Source organism: Triticum aestivum, chromosome 6D (genome assembly GCF_018294505.1).
Source record: "Triticum aestivum cultivar Chinese Spring chromosome 6D, IWGSC CS RefSeq v2.1, whole genome shotgun sequence".
In the NCBI taxonomy this organism is placed as follows: Eukaryota; Viridiplantae; Streptophyta; class Magnoliopsida; order Poales; family Poaceae; genus Triticum; species Triticum aestivum.
In genome coordinates, this window is record NC_057811.1 from 12,271,194 (window position 1) to 12,278,789 (window position 7,596).

General features: G+C 46.0%; 1 pseudogene; it reads right to left on the bottom strand.

Moving 5' to 3' along the window:
- Window positions 1-3,642: 3,642 nt before the first annotated feature.
- On the bottom strand, window positions 3,643-6,938 carry LOC123146400 (uncharacterized; annotated as a pseudogene).
- Between the last annotated feature and the right edge of the window lie 658 nt (window positions 6,939-7,596).

Below are 7,596 nucleotides of genomic sequence, written 5' to 3' on the forward strand. Positions count from 1 at the left end.
TCCATCTTCTTTCTTGCACGGGTCCTATAGTCGTCGTTCCATTCCGAAAAGCCCTCATACCAGGGAATAACGCCCTTGCCTCGTGTTCTTCCCGGGTGTTCAGGATTTCCCAGGGCGCGCGTAAGCTCGTCGTTCTCTCTGTTGGGCGTGAACACCCCCTTTCGAGCAGCTTCTATTGCGTCAAGTAACTTTTGTTCTGCTCCTTTTAGACTTGCCTTCTTCGAAACCAGGCCTGTCGTCGGGTCCAACGCCCCCCATGCACATAGAACCAAGTTCTGCACCTGGGGGGCTAGCTCCTAGTAACCGGAGTGACCCCTGCATCCTCCATCTCTTGCTCAGACTTATCCCACTTAGGCATTGCCACCGCGTAGCCACCTGGACCCAGCCTATGGAACTGCGTCTTTTTTGCGGCATTGGCCTTGTTTTTTCTCGATCGTTCCTTAGATAATTCTGATTCCTTGAATTTCACGAAAGCGGGCCAGTGTTCTCTTTGCTTCTCCAGTGTTCCCTTCTTTCTGCAGCGAGGTAGTTGGCCCATACAGTTTTCTTGTGGGTATTGAATGCAATTGCCATCTTCTTAAGAGCAGCGTCCTTGACTTTCTGCACATCTGCATCAGTGAAATAATCTGGTAGGGTGAAATGTTCCATCAGAGATTCCCAAAGCTTTTGTTTTGCTCTGTCGTCGACCCAAGTAACATCTAGGCGTTTAGTTTTTGGCTCTTTCCATTCTTGAATGGAGATCGGGAGTTGGTCCTTCACAAGAACTCCGCACTGACGAACGAACTTGTTCGCAATGTTCTGAGGCGTGAGGGGTTCGCCACTAGCTTTGATGGAATCGATGTTGTACTTTACACCCTCCTTCAACTTTTTGCCCGGGCCGCGCTTTGTCCTGCTGTCTGTAGAAGCAGATTTGCTCGATCCGGAGGGCTGAAAGAAGAAAGATCGATTCGTTAATATATCTTCAAATAAAAAAACATGTGATGATCACTAGATGCCTGCTTATATAAATATACCTCGCCGGTAGTCTTTGTTATTTCAAGATCAACATTGTATTCGTCATCATAATCATTGTCTGCGTCATCATAATCATAATCATAGTTCATGACTTCATCAGCTCGGTCGTCGAGATCGAATATCTTATCATCACCCTCCCCGGTATTGTTCAGATATTGGGAGCCGTCATTTGCTTCATTCAAATCATCTGGCCTGTTAGGGATGCGTATGATCTCGAACAGGGCCTCTTCTCCCTCTCTGCCGGTATTGTCCGCCATAGCTTTTATTTAACTAATACAGAAGAAATATAAAACAATTTAGTATTCAAATTACAATGCATGGATGCAATCAATAAGGAAAAACTGAATCATATAGTACATAATATGCATCGTCTCGAATAATATATAATCTCGAATACATCACTGGCTAGGTAGCTAATAAAGATCGAATACTATAGAAGAATCTAGGCCACTCGCGGTTCCTGCGGCGCGGGCGGTGGACACCCAAAGACAAGGAACCATCACAGGATCATATCTCCGGTCATCTGCCCAAAGAACCTGCCAGGTATTGGAGAACCTAACGTCCATAGCAGCCATGTAGCGATGGACGTGCTTGTCCTCCTCCCTGACACGACGACGCACCACCTCCGGCGGGGCCGGCTCCCTCTGCACCGAATGTGGCCCACGCGAACGCCACCAAAGGAGATCAGGGTCGACGACGGGACCCGAGGCCGGGTTCCTCACAAAGCGGCGCGCCCCTCCAGGTAGCACCTCCCAGTGCCAGCCCGGCGGAGCCCAATCCCGGACATGGGTCAGCCGGACGTCGTCGCGAACGGGTCGACGGCGAGGATGCGGGCCGGGCATCGTCGAGAACAAATACTATATGCCCGCAAAAAATAACATTTTTTAAATGATTGGATTGTGATAACTAAAATTCTATATGCAAATTCTAACAATTTGACATTAATCTAATTCATCTAACTAAAAATAATTCTAAAATTTCTAACATTTCTATATATAACTAACATTTCTATAACATTTCTAATATTTCTATAACTAAAAAACAGAAAAATTGCTAACATTTCTATAAATATTTCTATAACTTAAAAACAAAAAAATTTATAACATTTCTAATATTTCTATAACTAAAAAACAGAAAAAATTTCTATAACTAAAAAACTAAAAAACAATGTGTGTGTGTGTGTGTGTGTGGACATGGCGGCCGGGGCAGGAGCTCACCGGCGAGGCGAGGCGACGGGGGGCGGCGACGGGGACGGCGAAGGGCGGCGACGATGGGGATGGGGACGGGGCGGTGACGACGGGGTCGGGGACGGGCGGGGACGACGGGGCGGGGCGCGGCGACGACGGGGACGGGACGGGGCGGCGACGGGGACGGCCGGGGCGGCGACGACGGGGACGGGGCGGCGACGGGGACGTCGACGAGGGGTGGCGACGGGGGCGGCGACGGGGGCCGGCGGGCGACGGGGCAGAGGAGAAGAAGCAGATGAGAAACTGAATTTTTTGAAGTGTTTTCTTATATAGGATGGGCCTTTAGTACCGGTTGGAGCGACCAACCGGTACTAAAGGTCAATTTTGGCCAGGCCAAGCGGCGGGAAGCGCCCACCTTTAGTACCGGGTGGTGGCTCCAACAGGTACTAAAGACCCTCCCTTTAATACCGGTTTGAGCCACCACCCGGTACTAAAGGTGGTGCGCTGGCGCAGGTGCGGTGCATCATGTTTAGTCCCACCTCGCTAGCCGAGGGGCGTCCGCACTGGTTTATAAGCCCCAGTGCGGTAGCTCTCTCGAGCTCCTCTCCTAAGCAGACCTACTGGGCCTAAATGTTCTGTGCTGCCCTGTGGGCCTACTCGGCCTTTGCGGGCCTGCATCCTGGCCCAACAACAGGTTGGGTTTCTAGTCGTATGCATGCCGTTGTGGCGCAGTAGCCGGGCTTTTTTATTTTCTTATTTTGTTTGCTTTATTTATTTTTGTTTTATTTATTTTTGAGTTGTTTTTTGCTGTATTTAGAGTTTCTTTGTGAATATTTTTGCTTTAGGTACAAAAAATTACAAACTTTCTATTAGTGCCGGTAGTTTACAAATTTGAATAGTTTACATTTTGAATTATTTGAAATTTGTGCGAATCACCAGTTTGTGAATAACTTAGCTTTGAAAATAGATTTTTCAGTGATTCTTTTTTCTTATGTTTAATATTAGTGTGTTTTATCATTATATTCAATTTGGTAATGCTTAGGTTATTTAAAAAATGAAATGCCTTTGTAACGGATGAGTTTTCGTCCGAAACCCTGATACTTCGAAAGAGATTGTCCATTTTGTACACGAAGTGCATCCAGTTTTTGCGGTAACCCTCTCTACTTTTTTGCACATGCTATGTGGGTGAAATTATGATACCATGCCAACTTTCAACCTTTTCTGAGTTCCTTTGAAATGCTTTTCAATTTCAGGGTCATTTAGCTGAAAAAATCAGTAAATGCATGAAAGAATTTGTTTGCACATAAAATTTCTTCGCGTTTCAAATGCCAAAACACATAACTACCCTAACTATTACAGAGATTCCCTCCTGGGTGTGAAACACAGAAGAAAGTGATGATAGTGAAGCCGATCACATCCCAGATCTTTGGGTGTGAAACTTTTTCTTCGCGTGTGTCCCTTTGCGCCGTAGCCATGGAAAATCTTCATCATTTAACTGGATGCTCGGGTCAATATTCACTGTGAATGGAGCAATTTCATCAAACTTTTCATAATCTTCTGACATGTCTGTCTTGTCATCCACTCCCACGATGTTTCTCTTCCCAGAAAGAACTATGTGGCGCTTTGGCTCATCGTATGATGCATTCGCTTCCTTATCTTTTCTTTTTCTCGGCTTGGTAGACATATCCTTCACATAGAAAACCTGTGCCACATCATTAGCTAGGACGAATGGTTCGTCTGCATACGCAAGATTGTTGAGATCCACTGTTGTCATTCCATACTGCGGGTCTTCCGTTACCCCGCCTCGTGTCATATTGACCCATTTGCACCGAAACAAAGGGACCTTCAAACCACGTCCATAGTCAAGTTCCCATATCTCCTCTATGTAACCATAATATGTTTCCTTTCCCGTCTTGGTTGTTGCATCAAAGCGGACACCACTGTTTTGGTTGGTGCTCTTCTTATCTTGGGCGATCGTGTAAAATGTATTACCATTTATCTCGTACCCTTTGAAAGTCATTATATTCGAAGATGGTAACTGGGACAGCGAGTACATGTCATCTTCAATAGAGGCGTCATGCATGGTACGTGTCTGCAACCAGCCGGCGAAACTCCTGGTTTGTTCACGTGTAATCCAGTCATCAGACCGCTCCGGGTGTTTGGAGCGTAGAAAATTCTTGTGTTCGTCCATATACGGAGCCACCAAGGCGGAATTCTGTAGAACTGTGTAGTGTGCTTCAGTGAGAGAATGTCCGTCCATACATATTTTTGATTCCCTCCTAGCGTGCCTTTTCCATCCAGTCTGCCCTTATGCCGCGATTCAGGAACACCAATCGGCTTAAGGTCAGGAATAAAGTCAATACAAAACTCAATGACCTCCTCATTTTCATGGCCCTTGGAGATGCTTCCTTCTGGCCTAGCACGGTTATGAACATATTTCTTTAAGACTCCCATGAACCTCTCAAAGGGGAACATATTGTGTAGAAATACAGGACCCAAAACGTTAATCTCTTCGCATAGGTGAACTAGGACGTGCGTCATGATGTTGAAGAAGGATGGTGGGAACACCAACTCGAAACTGACAAGACATTGCACCAAATCATTCTCTAACCTTGGTATGATTTCTGGATCGATTACCTTCTGAGAGATTGCATTGAGGAATGCACATAGCTTCACAATGGCTAATCGAACGTTATCCGGTAGAAGCCCCCTCAATGCAACCGGAAGCAGTTGCGTCATAATCACGTGGCAGTCATGAGACTTTAGGTTCTGGAACTTTTTCTCTGCCATGTTTATTATTCCCTTTATATTCGACGAGAAGCCAGACGGTACCTTAATACTGAGCAGGCATTCAAAGAAGATTTCCTTCTCTTCTTTGGTAAGAGCGTAGCTGGCATGACCCTGATGTATGCCGTCTTTTCCATGCATACGTTGCTGGTCCTCCCGTGCCTCAGGTGTATCTTTTGTCTTCCCATACACGCCCAAGAAGCCAAGCAGGGTCACGCAAAGATTCTTCGTCACGTGCATCACGTCGATTGCAGAGCGGACCTCTAGGTCTTTCCAATAGGGCAGGTCCCAAAATATAGATTTCTTCTTCCACATGGGTGCGCGTCCGTCAGCGTCATTCGGAACAGGTTGTCCGCCAGGACCCTTTCCAAAGACTACCTTCAAATCCTTGACCATATCATGTACATCAGCACCAGTACGGTGGCGAGGCTTCGTCCGGTGATCCGCCTCACCTTTGAAATGCTTGCCTTTCTTTCTTACGGGATGCCTGCTCGGAAGAAATCGACGATGTCCCAGGTACACATTCTTCCTACAATTGTCCAAATATATACTGTCGGTATCATCCAAACAGTGCGTGCATGCGCGGTATCCCTTGTTTGTCTGTCCTGAAAGGTTACTGAGAGCAGGCCAATCATTGATGGTCACGAACAGCAAGGCCTTTAGGTCAAATTCTTCCCCCATGTGCTCATCCCACGCACGTACACCTGTTCCATTCCACAGCTGTAAGAGTTCTTCAACTAATGGCCTTAGGTACACATCAATGTCGTTGCCGGGTTGCTTAGGGCCTTGGATGAGCACTGGCATCATAATGAACTTCCGCTTCATGCACAACCAAGGAGGAAGGTTATACAAACATAGAGTCACAGGCCAGGTGCTATGGTTGCTGCTCTGCTCCCCAAAAGGATTAATGCCATCTGCGCTTAGACCAAACCATACGTTCCTTGCGTCATCTGCAAACTCCTTCCCGTACTTTCTCTCGATTTTTCTCCACTGCGACCCGTCAGCGGGTACTCTCAACTTTCCGTCTTTCTTACGGTCTTCTCTGTGCCATCGCATCGCCTTGGCATGCTCTTTGTTTTGGAACAAACGTTTCAACCGTGGTATTATAGGAGCATACCACATCACCTTGGCAGGAATCTTCTTCCTGGGGCGCTCGCCCTCGACATCACCAGGGTCATCGCGCCTGATCTTATAGCGCAATGCACCGCATACCGGGCAAGCGTTCAAATCCTCGTACTCACCGCGGTAGAGGATGCAGTCATTAGGGCATGCATGTATCTTCTGCACCTCTAACCCTAGAGGGCAGACAGCCTTCTTTGCTTCGTACGTACTCTCGGGCAATTCGTTGTCCTTTGGAAGCATATTCTTTATCATTACCAGCAACTTTCCAAATCCCTTGTCAGATACACCATTCTCTGCCTTCCATTGCAGCAATTCCAGTGTGGTGCCCAACTTTTTCTTGTCAGCTTCGCAATTCGGGTACAACAATTTCTTGTGATCCTCTAACATGCGCTGCAACTTCTTCTTCTCCAAATCACTTGCGCAGTTTCTCTTTGCATCGGCAATGGCCCGACCTAGATCATCAGCGGGCTCATCTGATGCCTCTTCTTCAGCTTCTTCCCGCATTGCCGGCTCAGCTTCTTCCCCCATTGTTGTATCATCGTATTCAGGGAACCCATGGCCAGGATAGCTGTCGTCGTCCTCTTCTTCTTCATTGTCTTCCATCATAACCCCTCTTTCTCCGTGCTTGGTCCAAACATTATAGTGGGGCATGAAACCGGACTTAAACAGGTGGACGTGAATGGTTCTTGACGTAGAGTAATTGTGATCATTCTTACAGACTAAACATGGACAAGGCATAAAACCATCCGCCCGCTTGTTTGCCTCAGCCGCAAGCAGAAAAGTTTGCACGCCATTAATGAACTCGGGAGAGCATCGGTCATCGTACATCCATTGTCGGCTCATCTTCATTACACAACACCGAAAAGACCAAATTAATACAAGTTCATACATAAAGTTCATACAAGACTTAAATGCAACAAACAAATAACTCTCTAACTAAAGAATTTAAATGCAACAACAAATGCGATCAAGATCGCAACTAAGGTAACAATTGATCCAACAGCATAATGATACCAAGCCTCACTATCAATGGCATATTTTCTAATCTTTCTAATCTTCAAGCGCATTTTCTCCATCTTGATCTTGTGATCATCGACGACATCGGCAACATGCAACTCCAATTCCATCTTCTCCCCCTCAATTCTTTTCAATTTTTCTTTCAAATACTCGTTTTCTCTTTCAACTAAATTTAACCTCTCGACAATAGGGTCGGTTGGAATTTCCGGTTCACAAACCTCCTAGACAAAAATATCTATGTCAACTTGATGGGCATAATTTGTCATAAACACGAAATGCAACAACTAGTTTTAAAAGAGAATATACCACATCCGAATCATAACAAGGACGAGGGCCGACGGGGACGGATATCAAAACCATGGCACTATGTATAACAAACAACGTACGGGTAAGATAATTATACGAGTAACTATATATCCAAATCACACAAACATCAATTTGGTAATGTAAAACATTCATGAACAAGAGG